Here is a 12,779-nt window from a genome sequence, read left to right as displayed (position 1 = left end):
TTCATTCTATGAGGCCACAGTCACCTTGACACCTAAACCACACAAAGACCCAACAAAGAAAGAGAATTCCAGACCAATTTCATGCATGAACTTTGATGCAATAAAACTCAATAAAATAAAACTGAATCCAAGAACACATCATATACATCATTCCAGAGATGCAGGGATGGATCAACATACAAAACATCATCAATGTAATCCACCATTTTAACAAACTCAAAGTAAAATATTACATGATCATCTCATTAGATGCAGAAAATGGCTTTGACCAAATACAACCACCCCACCATGATGAAAATCTTAGAGAGATCAAGGATACAAAGACAATACTCAAACATAATTAAGGCTATATACATCAAGCTTATTGCAAGCATCAAACTAAATGCAGAAAAATTCAAAGCAGTTCCACTAAAATCTGGGACAGGATTAGGATGACCACTCTCTCCATACCTCTTCAATATAGTACTTTAAGGTCTACCTAGAGCAATAAGACAACAAAGGGAGATCAAGGGTATAAAAATCAGTAAGGAAGAAGCCAAACTACTGCTATTGGCAGATGAGATGGTAGTGTATGTAAGTGACCAAAAACAGTCCACCAGAGAACTCCCAGACATGATAGTTTCAGCAAAGTAGTTGGACACAGGAGTGATTTTTAAAAATCAATAGCCCTCCTGTACGAAAGGAACAAATGTGCAGAGAAAGAAATTAAGGAAACTGCACCATTCATAATAGCCACAAATATTATAATGTATCTTGATGTGACTCTAACCAAACAAGTGAAAGACCTGTATGAAATGAAATTTGTATCTGAAGAAAGAAACTGAAGAAGATATCAGAAAAGAGAAAAATCTCCCATTCTCCTGGAACTGTAGAATTAACACAGTAAGAATGGCCACCTCACCAAAGGCAATCACCATCAAAATCCTATCACAGATCTATACAAACCTTGAAAGAACAATTCTAAATTTCATATAGAAAAAAAAAAAAACAGAATAGGTTAAACAATACTACACAGTAAAAGATCCTCTGGAGTTATCTCCATCCCTGATTTCAAACTCTACTACAGAGCAATAGTAATAAAAACTTCATGGTACTGGCATAGAGATAGACTGGTTGATCAACAGAATTGAATCAAAGACCCAAAAATAAACCCAAATACCTTTGGTCAACTGATTTTTTACAAAGAAGCCAAAACTGCACAATTAAAAAAAGACAGCATCTTCAACAAATGATGCTGGTCTCACTGTATCTCTACATGCAGAAAAAATGCATATAGATCATATTTATCTACCTGCAAAACTGGTACAATGACTTTGGAAGTCAATCTGGCACTTTCTCAGACAATTAGGAGTAGTGCTACCTCAAGACCCAGCTATACCACTCCTAGGTATATACCCAAAATTTGCTCAAGTACACAATAAGGACATTTGTTTAACCATGTTTGTAGAAGCTTTATTTGTAATAGCCAAAAAACTGGAAACAACCCAGATGTCCATCAACGGAGGAATAGATACACCAATTGTGGTATTTTTATACGATGGAATACTACTCAGCAATCAAAAAGGAGGAAATCATGAAGTTTGTAGGCAAATGGTGGGATCTAGAAAAGATCATTCTGAGTGAAGTATCCTAGAAGGAGAAAGACAAACATGGTATATACTCACTTATATAGACCTACAAGATATGATAAACATAATGAAATCTACACACCTAAAGAAGATAATCAAGAAAGCAGACACGGGCAAAGACGATCAATCCTCATTTAGAAAGACAAATGGGATGTGCATTGAACGTATGACAGGAGTCTACCGCAAAAGGCATTTGAAAGACTCTACCTATCAGTGTTTCAAAGCAGACACTAAGACTCATTACCAAACCTTCGGCAGAGTGCAGGGAATCATATGAAAGAAGGGGAGTTAGTATGATATGGAAAGGATAGGAGCTCTACAAGGACCAAATATATCTGGGCACAGGGTCTTTTCTGAGACTGACATTCAACCAAGGACCATCTATGGATATAACCTAGAACTTCTGCTCGGATGTGGCCCGTGGTAGCTCAGTAACCAAGTAATTTTCCAAAGTAATGGGAACAAGGACTATTTCTAACAGCATCTCAAGGTCAGGCTCCTTGACTCCCCCCCCCCAGGGGAGGAGCAGTCCTGTTAGGCCACAGAGGAGGACTATGCAGCCAGCCCTGAAGATACCTGATAAAAACAGGGTCAAATGAAAGGGGAGGAGGTCCTCCCCTATCAGTGGACTTGGAAAGGGGCAGGGAGGAGACCTGGGAGGGAGTGTGGGGTTGGGGAGGGAATGAGGGAGCGGGATACAGCTGGGACACAGAGTTAACAAAATGTAACTAAAAAGAAAAATAAAATTAAAAAAAAGAATGACAAAGGGTGAAAAGGGTCTAAAAGTTACAAGAATATTTCTTCTCAATTAGGACTGCCCTGGCTACACATTTTCAGCTATCTCTATTTTACAATGAGTTCAGGACAATAATTTTTTCTGTCTTTCATTCTAACAAACAAAATTAATTTAAAATGACAATAGATTTTGTTTTTACTTGACAATGTATGAGGAATTAAAACAATATAGATTGTATTTCAAGACCTTAATATTTGTTCTTATTTTAGACATTTCATGGGTAGCCCCATTTTATTTGGGGTTTATGGAAAGTATAAACCAACATACCTACATTTATGTTGTATACCAGAAATCATGGTATCATCTGGAGTAAAGTCTATCTGAGGTCACAGATATGCCTCATACCTATTGCATAGTGCACAAAGGTATTTATAGCAGTCATAAACTTGCTAAAATTGATTTGGAAGTTCTAAAGCAATATAACCTTAAAATTGTTTGAATCAAATCAGGAATTCCATAATCAAGAACTAATCCACCTACACAGCAGTGAATCTTCAATAACAACATTGTCAAGTAAAAACAAAATCTATTGTCATTTTAAATTAATTTTGTAGAAACTTTTAAGTTTCATGAGGTCCCATTTATTGATTTTTGATCACAGAATCTATGTAGTTGCTCTTCTGTTCAGGAAGTTGTATCTTGTGCCAATAAATTCAAGGATCTTCCCCACTTTTTCTGGTAACACTTTTTCTGTTATAGTGTGTCTGGTTTATTGTTGAGGTCTTTGATACACTTGGACTTTACTTTTGTGCAGGGTGATAATATGGATCTACTTGCATTTAGTGTAGACATCCAGTTGGTGCAGCACTATTTGTTTAAGATGCTGTCTTTCCTCCATTGTGTGGTTTTGACTTCTTTCTCAAAAATCACATATATGTATGTGTGTGGGTTTCTTTCTGGGTATTCTATTCAATTATATTGATCCAACATTCTGTTTCTATGCCAATACAACGCAGTTTTTATTAATTCTGCTCTGTAGTACAGCTTGAGATCAGAGAAGGAGATACCTCCAAATGATCTGTTGCTGTACAGGATTATTTTAGCAAATCAATTTTTTTGTTTGTTTGTTTTGTTTTTCCACATGAAGTTGAGAATTGTTCTTTCAAGTTCTGTAAAGAATTGTGCTGGTATTTTGATGGGAATTGCATTGAATCTGTAGATTGCTTTTGACAGGATGGCCATTTTTACTATGTTAATCCTACCAATCCATGAGCATGGGAGATCTTTAGTATCTCCTGGGTATAAAAGCAGATGCTGAGCCCCATAGTCAACCTTTGGGCAAAGTGCAGGGAATCTTATGAAAGAAGGGGGAGTTAGAAAGCCCTGTAGGGAATAGGAGCTCCACAAGGAGAGCAACGGAACCAAAAATTCTAGGCACAAGGGTCATCTCTGAGACTGATAATCTAACCAAGGACAATGCATGGAGATAACCTAGAACCCATGCACATATGTAACACATGGCAGCTCAGTCTCCAAGTAGGTACTCTAGTAAGGGGAACCAGGGCTGTTTCTGACATGAGCTCAGTACCTGGTTCTTCTATCACTTCCCCCTGAGAGAGGAGAAACCTTACCAGGCCACAGAGGAAAACAATACAGACAGTTTTGATGATACATAATTGCCTATGATTAGAGGGAGGGGGAGAATACTGCCCCTACCAGTGGAATAGGAGAGTGGCATGGGAGTAGAAGAGGGAGGAAAGGTGGGATTGGGAGGGGACAAGCACAGGTTCTCCAGTTGGGTTAAAATGTGAATAAATTACAACTTCCTGAACAGAACAACAACAGCACAGGCTCCAAGATTAACATTTCTTAGATGTGACCTCATGAAACTGAAAAGCTTCTGTAAAGCAAAGGACAGTATTGCCAGAACAAAACGACAGTTTACAGACTGGGAAAGGATTTTCACCTAACATAGATCTGACAGAGGGCTAATATCATGAATATATAAAGAACTCAAGGTGTTAAAAAGCAACAAATCAAGTAATCTGATTTAAAAATGGGATGCAAAGCTAAACAGAGCATTCTTAATTGAGGAATACCCAATTGCAGAGAAACACTCAACATCCTTATGCAATATCCTTACTCATCAGGGAAATGCAAATCAAAACGACCCAGAGATTTCACATTACACCCATCAGAATGGCTAAGATAAAAATCTCAAATGACAATATATGCTGGAGAGGATGTGGAGAAAGGGGAACCCTTCTCCATTGCTGGTGAGAATGTAAACATTTACAACCACTTTGGAAATCAATCTGGCCTTTTCTCAGACAATTAGGAATAGTGCTTCCTCAAGATCCAGCTATACCACTCCTAGCATATATCCAAAAGATGCTCAAGTACACAAAGACATTTACTCAACCGTGTTTGTAACAGCTTTATTTGTAATAGCCAGAACCTGGAAACAACCCAGACACCCCTCAAAGGAGGAATGGATATGGAAAATGTGATTCACTTATACAATGGAATACTACTCAGCAATTAAAAACAAGGAAATCATGAAATTTTCAGCTAAATGGTGGTATCTAGAAAAGATCATCCTGAGATATCCCAGAAGCAGAAAGATACACACAATATATACTCACTTATAAGTGGATATTACTTATATAATATAGGATAAACATACTAAAATGTGTACATCTAAAGAATCTAAGCAAGAAAGAGGACCCTGGCTAAGATGATCAATCCTCACTCAGAAAGACAAATGGGATGGGCATTAGAGGAAACAAGACAGGACCCTACCACAGAAGGCCTCTGAAAGACTGTACCCTGCAGGGTATTGAGGCAGATATTGAAACTCATAGCCAAATTTGGGCAGAGTGCAGGGAATCTTATGAAAGAAGGTAGAGATAGTAAGACCTGGAGGGGACAGGAACTCCTCAAGTAGAGCAACAGAACCAAAATATCTTGGCACAGGGGTCTTTTCTGAGATTGACACTCCCACCAAGGACCATGAATGGAGATATCCTAGAACCCCTGCTCAGATGTAGCCCATGGCTGCTCAGTATCCAAGTTTATTACCTATAAGGGGAACAGGGACTGTCTCTGAGAGCTGCCTCTTTGCTCATCCCCAAGCCTGGGCACAGAGGAGGACAATGCAGCCAATCCTGATAATCTAGGGCCAGATGGAAGGGGAGGAGGGCCTCCCCTATTGGTGGATTTGGAGAGGGGCATGGGTGGAGATGAGGGAGGGTAGGATTGGGAGGAAATGAATGGGGGTACTACAGCTGGGATACAAAATGAGTAAACTGTAATTAATATAAAAATAAAAATTTAAAAAGTGAATAAATTGTAATTAATAAAAAATGAATTAAAGGAAGAAAAATAAGTTAAAAATAAAGCAAACTGCTCTTATATCACACTGATGTATTACTTCTGACCTCTACAGCCATGAGGCAATAAACATTTCTTGTTAAAAAAAAGTTTCTCATTTTCTGTTATTGAGTGTTTCAATTCCTCTATTTAGCCTTCTTTCCTCAACTCTATTTTCAAAATGATACTTTTTGTTAGTGTGGATTTACACTGAAGTTTGCAATTATTTCATTGGGTTTTCTTTTTTAGCATTGTTTCATTTTGAGTTTTCATGAAAAGTCCAAGCTATATTTATGTCATGGATTGATCTCCTTATATAGTTTCCTTTGTCTTTGTGTTTTTAAGTATTTTGACCTTACTTATAGTCATGCTTTTGGATTCTTTGAAATTTCTTCCACTTCTTTTTAACATGGTGTTATGTACATGGGATCTGAAATTTGTGGAGATGACGTTACCAGGGGTTTTCATGTATTTAAAATTGGTTAATTATTAGTTAAGAAACTTCTTCATTGGGATTTTCACACCCTGAGTTAGCTTGTTTGCAACATTTTTTTTTTCAAACCACCTTTGGTATTTCACTAGAAGTGTTCACAGTGTTCAAAATAGGGCAAGTCATAGCAATCTTTCAACATTTAAAAGTTTTACTATTTTAGATATGTTTTGTCTATTCCCACATGTGTTTTTTTGTATGACATGGTTGTCTATTGCCTGCAGAGGCCAGAAATAGGTAAGGAATTACTGAAAATATGCCTATCAAAAGTTGTGAACTACTATGTCAGTACTGGGAATAAATCGCTAGAATTGTGGAAGCCTTTTGTTAATTTTTATTTTTATATTAATTACAGCTTATACACATAGTATCTTAGTTGTAGTCCCCTCCCTCATTCCCTAAAAATCCCACCCTCCCTCCCTCATCTCCTCCCATGCCCCTTCCAAGTCCACTGATTGGGGAGGTCCTCCTCCCCTTCCATCTGACCCTAGTTTATCAGGTCTCATCAGGACTAGCTGCATTGTCCTCCTCTGTGGACTTGTAAGGCTGCTTCCCCCTTAGGGGGGAGGTGGTCAAAGAACCAGCCACTGATTTCATGTCAGAGACAGTCCCTGTTCCCCTTACTAGGGTACCCACTTGGGTGCTGAGCTGCTATGGGCTACATCTGAGCAGGGGTTCTAAGTTATATACATGAATGGACCTTGATTGAAGTATAAGTCTCAGAAAAGACCCCTGTGCCCAGATATTTTGGTTCTGTTGCTCTCCTTGTGGAGCTCCTGTCCTCTCCAGGTGTTACTGTCTCTGCCTTCTTTAATAAGATTACCTGCACTTTACCCAAAATTTAGCTATGAGTCTCAGCATCTGCTTTGATACACTGCTAGGTAGAGTCTTTCAGAGGCCCTCTGTGGTAGGTTCCTGTCCTGTTTCCTGTTTTCTTCCTCTTTCAATGTCCATCTTGTTTGTCTTTCTGAGTGAGGGTCCTGTTACCCAGGGTCCTCCTTCTTGATTAGCTTCTTTAGGTGCACAGATTTTTGTAGGTGTATCCTATATTATATGTCTAGTATCCACTTATAAGTGAGTATATACCATGTGTGTCTTTCTGCTTCTGGGATACCTCACTCAGGTTGATCTTTTCTAGTTCCCACCATTTGCCTGCAAATTTCAGGATTTCCTTGTTTTTAATTGCTGAGTAGTGTTCTGCTGTATAAATGTACCACAATTTCTGTATCCATTCCTCAGTTTAGGGACATCTAGGTTGTTCCCAGGTTCCGGCTATTAGGGTTGGTGAAGATCCTTTCCCTGTATGTAGGCTGTCATTTTGTTCTGAGGACAGTGTCCTTTGCTTTACAGAAGCTTTTTCTGTTTCCTGAGGTCCAATTTATTGTTTGTTGATATTAGAGCCTGTGCTGTTGGTGTTCAGCAGATTGGAAAGATCTCCCATGCTCATGGATTGGTAGGATTAACATAGTGATAATGGGCATCCTGCCAAAAGCAATCTACAGATTCAATGCAATTCCTATCAAAATACCAACACAATTCTTTACAGAAATTCAAAGAAAAAGTCTCAACTTCATATGGAAAAACAAAAAAATCCAGAATTGCCAAAATTATCCTGTACAACATCCCTGATCTCAAGATGTACTACAGAACAGTAGTAATAAAAACTGCAGGGTACTGGCATAGAAACAGAATGTTGGGTCAATGGAATCAAACCGAAGAGCCAGAAATAAACCCACATATCTATAGAGACTTAATTTTTTTGACAAAAGAAACTAAAACCATACAATGGAAAAAAGAAAGCATCTTCAACAAATGGTGCTGGTCTAACTGGATGTCCAAATGTAGAAAAATGGTAATAGATCCATATTTATCAACCTGAATAAAACTAAAGTCCAAGTGGATCAACTAAATCAGTTAGAAGAAAAATTTGAGAAGAGCCTAGAACTCATTGGCCCAGGAGACAACTTCCTGAATTGTGGAAGTCTTACCATTAATTTTAAATTCTGAACCATCTCTCCAACAACAATGTTGGTGCCTTGATTTACTCTGTCTGATCTTTGGGATACAGCCTTCATTCAGGTCTCCTTTTTCATGGCTACAGTACAGTGCTTCCAATGGTTAGGAAAATGAATCAACAAAGAATTTCCTACAGTAAGACATATTTTAGGTATATATGACTCTGGGTGATGTGTGGTTCCTATAGATTCCCTGGGTCTGCCAGGTATAGTTTTAAAGTGTCTGTGGTTATATGAAAAGTTGAGTGACACCCAGAGGAATACAGATTGAGAAAAAGTATAAATGAAAATGTTTTAACTTTACTCTCATACTTGAATTTGACAGATATGAAAGTAAGATTAGTTTTAACATAGCCTGCTCTCCTAACTTCTGATGAGGACATGGTGCTCAGTGCTGCACTGTTGTACCTTAAAAGTCAGGAAATGAGCCCATCTTTCAGAGTCAGTCCCATCTGTTTACGAAAGAACTTATTTCTCTTCAATCATCATCTCTAAATACTTGTGAGAATCTAGTTTGCTGTATCTTATGTTCTTCTTGGACTATGATATCTGTATGAGTAATAAAGCGATTACATTTTCAAAATCACTCTCTTCCTGTCTTGTAACAATGATTTTTTGTCAGAAAATCTCTAGAACAAAAAGGCTTAATAAATGCCCACTCCATCTACCAGGACATTCCCTCAAATCCATGAGTTTAAGTCTCATGGTTATTCTGCATCAAGGAATCTTCTTGAAGAATTTGTCAGTGAACTCCATATTATACACAGTTAGTGCTCTAAGCGAGTATCACCTTTGAGTTGATTGAGACATAGGTTTGAGCTATTATGCAGAATTGCACTGAACTGTGGTTTACTGGGAAGCAAGTTTCCCTGTGCCTTTTTATTGCATATAGTCTTATAATGGATTGGTTCTATCTCTTATGTAGTCATTGCAAATTGTTAATCTGACACAGAAAAGAAGTCATGACAAGCTACAGTATGGCCTGCTAACATTTATTGTAGTTCTTTTCAAATTGCTGTCATTTGAGCTTCTGTTCACTGAAAACTCAACCAGCCTTTCTTAGTGAAGTCAATTTATTTTAGAGGTCCTGCTGTCCTTACCATATCATAATACACAGTACATTTATTAACCTAAACTTCTAGGGGCTAGGGAATAGATCCCTGGACAGAATAACTTTCATCAGTATAGTATGTTAAAATACCAACTGTGATGGCTTTAAATTAGTGTATATTTTACAGAACTGAGTAGTATTTCTCACATACACGCTATTTTTTTTTCAAATCAGGGTAAGCAGTGGATGAACACACTGCTCAAAATGCAGGAATGGAAGACACCTCTACACAGTGACTAACCCAGGATAAAAGAGTAGTGTAGAACTATGGAAGTTCAAATCTCAGAATGTAAACAGGGGACTTGATTTCTGCACTGAAATGAAGTAAATGATTTAGAAGTGAAGAAAGCAGCAGGACTATTGGCTTTTCCAGAGTGAGAAATGAGCTTATTGTGTTGGGTGCAGACATCACAGTCATTTTCAGATACAGATGTATGTATCATGGAAGAATATCTGAAAGACTTATACTTAGTAGGAAGAGTCAATTCCACTGGCTGTCTTTGGATTTGGAAAAGCATGATCCTCTTATTTTGCTGTGTAGGCACAATATGTGTATTTTCAGGCCTTCCTCTGATCTAGGATGCCTTCACCCAAACTTGTCATAGGAAAAGTTTCTTGCTTCAAACTTGGCCAAAACACTCCAATTAGGAAGTTGATCCCTGAGCTCTTGCTGTCTATTTTCTTTGCTGAAATCATGGTGCCTGTGGCTAGAGAAGATTCAAAACACATTTTCCAACTTGTTTTCAACCAGAACACAGGACCTCAGATGCAAAGCCAAAGGGCAGAGTTTCAGAACTCTCAATGGCAGTGGAGGAAGAGTCAGGAAGAACTTGGGCTGATTAGTGTAACAGCTGCACTCAATAACAAAGTGAAAAACACACGTGTTCCCAAACACTTGAGCTTAATGTATACATGCTGGACATAGTTACAGCTGTATCCACCAGTCATATGGCTGAGCATATGCACATGTTAATAGGATGATCTGGATTTTTATTTTTGGTCTCCTGTATTTTCCCAATTTTGTGTGTGCCTTTACTAACCATGAATGCTATGGAAAAATCAAGGAAGATTTTCACCGTGAAGAAGATGTGAAGCTTGGTGCTTTTTTCCCTCTTCATATTGTTTATACAACCAAAACCAGTCTAAAGGATACCCATTTCCATGATGCTACCCTACAGTAAGTAAAATTATTCATTTTAAAAGTTCAGAATTCTTCTGACTTAAATGATGTATGGATTAAAACTTCCTTGTGTTTTCCACAATCACTCTTTTCCATTATCAAGTATGTTCAAGTATAGGTTCATGTGTACTAATTTTCCTCTTTCAAATGATAATTTTCATATTATTCATTTTGCTTTCCTCATATTCTATTGGAATTTCATGATTTTTCTTTATCATGCTTGTAATGGCAAATAATTTGAATATTTTCAGTGATATGTTTTCAGAATATGGATTTTACCTAAGTATGACATGATGCTTCTGGGCTTTCTTTAAGTCCAGATATGCTCTTGTAAAAAGAGATGATGCCATTGAATGTAGAGACTCCTGAGTGCCTGTAATGTTGCTAAAGTGACAATTATTCTCTATGTTATATAGTTGATTTTACAACATGTTTGTCACCATTAATTTGGGAGTACTTTTTTTTTCAAAATATAACTTTTTCTATCTCATATTCTTTGTTTTGCATCTCAGTGTTTCCTTGCTATTTTTTTTATTCTCAGACAGATTTAAAAATGTTTACCTGTTTGCCATATGTTTCCAATGCTTTGGTTCAATTATATGGTTGTATACCATATAATTGCTCATTATGTGAGAGTGGCCACTTAAGACTGTTTTTACTGTAGCTTTTCAGAACTATGCAAGTTTAAGGAATAATAATGTCAGAAGTCACATTTCCCTACACAAATATTCAATTGTATCTCTTTATAGAGGAAATAAAGGGTGCTTATTACAGATATCACAAATCTCTATGGGTAAATTAAAAAGACACTTAAATAGAGCAATAGAACTTGTATGAGAATTTTGGTAGAAAGACAATAGGTAGATATTTACAATATTATATATAGTTATGAAGGTGAATTATGCTCAGTGTGACATTACATATTTATTAAAACCTTGGTGGGATGTTAAGTAAAAAATCAAGGACAGTGAAGTAAGATATATGATCAGATGTGAAAAATTATCAGATATATGGGGGTGATGACACATTTAGTTTGAAACAAACACATCATAGATGGCCATAAATTCAAAATTTTATATGTAAATGCAATAATTTTTAACTCAGTAATTATAATCAGCAATTCAAGGAAAATAATTTCTTAAGGGTCATATTTTCTCTCAAATAAAATCACAAATCTGTCTCATAGGCTTAGAATACTGGGGACTTGGGATGTTTGGTGGAGCCCTTTTACTTCATCATAACTAACACCCATTATTACTTTCCTTTTTCCCTGCTCTCTACTTTCAGCAGGTCAGGCCCCAGTGTACATCTCTATGTGCTTTTCTCAATATTGCACACCAACAAGTCAATATGTGAAAAGAGTTTACTTTCAGTTACATGACCTGTGAGTGTCTTGCTTGTAAATGATGAATGAAAGGATTGTAACCTGTAAAAGGTATTTGATTTTATATAGTCAGAATAAAATCAAAGCAGTTCACAAAGGAAAACAATATTTTTATTATAAAATATCATCAAACTCTTTATCCAAAACATTTTTCTAAGTATATATACAGCAGTTTTTCTAACTATATATACAGCAGTTTGTAGTATTTTTTGTGGATATGTGTGTGTGTGTTTATGTGTGTGTGTGAGTTTTCTAGAATATTCTATAAGTGAGTGTAAAAATAATCCTGGAAAGTTTTATACATTTTGACCATTCTGTATATTTACAGTGAAAATGGTTCCATCTCTAACTGTATCTTGATAGTGAGAACATTTTTCCACTCCTGTCTTCAGCCTTATAACTAAGTTCTATATCTCCATGAATTGCAGTCTTTGTACACAGTCAGAATGTCCATTCAGTGTCCTTTAAATCCTATCATGGAGGTCTAGCGTGTATCTGGCCTGCATTCATTTAACAGAGAAGTACACCTTTGGTATCTGCCCTTCTGTATCCACTGATCTTTCTTCATCTCCAGACTGTTCTTTTAACTGGTGCCCCAGTTGTATTTCCCAGCTCCACTTTTCTCAGAAAATTTAATAAAGTTGTAAGGTTTTTTTCAGAGTCTAGCAGAAGTGAGTTCTGATGACAGTCATTGTCAACATTGTTCTACCAATTATCTCAAAATTTTACTTTAATAGATGTGAATTTTCTTTTATAAATGGTGGATGAGAAGATTATTTCATTGTATTGTGTTTCAAATTTATTTACTCTAATTGAATAAATAAACACTTCATGAAGTATTCTCTAATTTTCCTAAGATTACC

This window comes from Meriones unguiculatus, assembly GCF_030254825.1.
Source record: "Meriones unguiculatus strain TT.TT164.6M chromosome 13 unlocalized genomic scaffold, Bangor_MerUng_6.1 Chr13_unordered_Scaffold_41, whole genome shotgun sequence".
NCBI lineage: Eukaryota > Metazoa > Chordata > Mammalia > Rodentia > Muridae > Meriones > Meriones unguiculatus.
Note: the sequence above shows the minus strand (reverse complement) of the source record.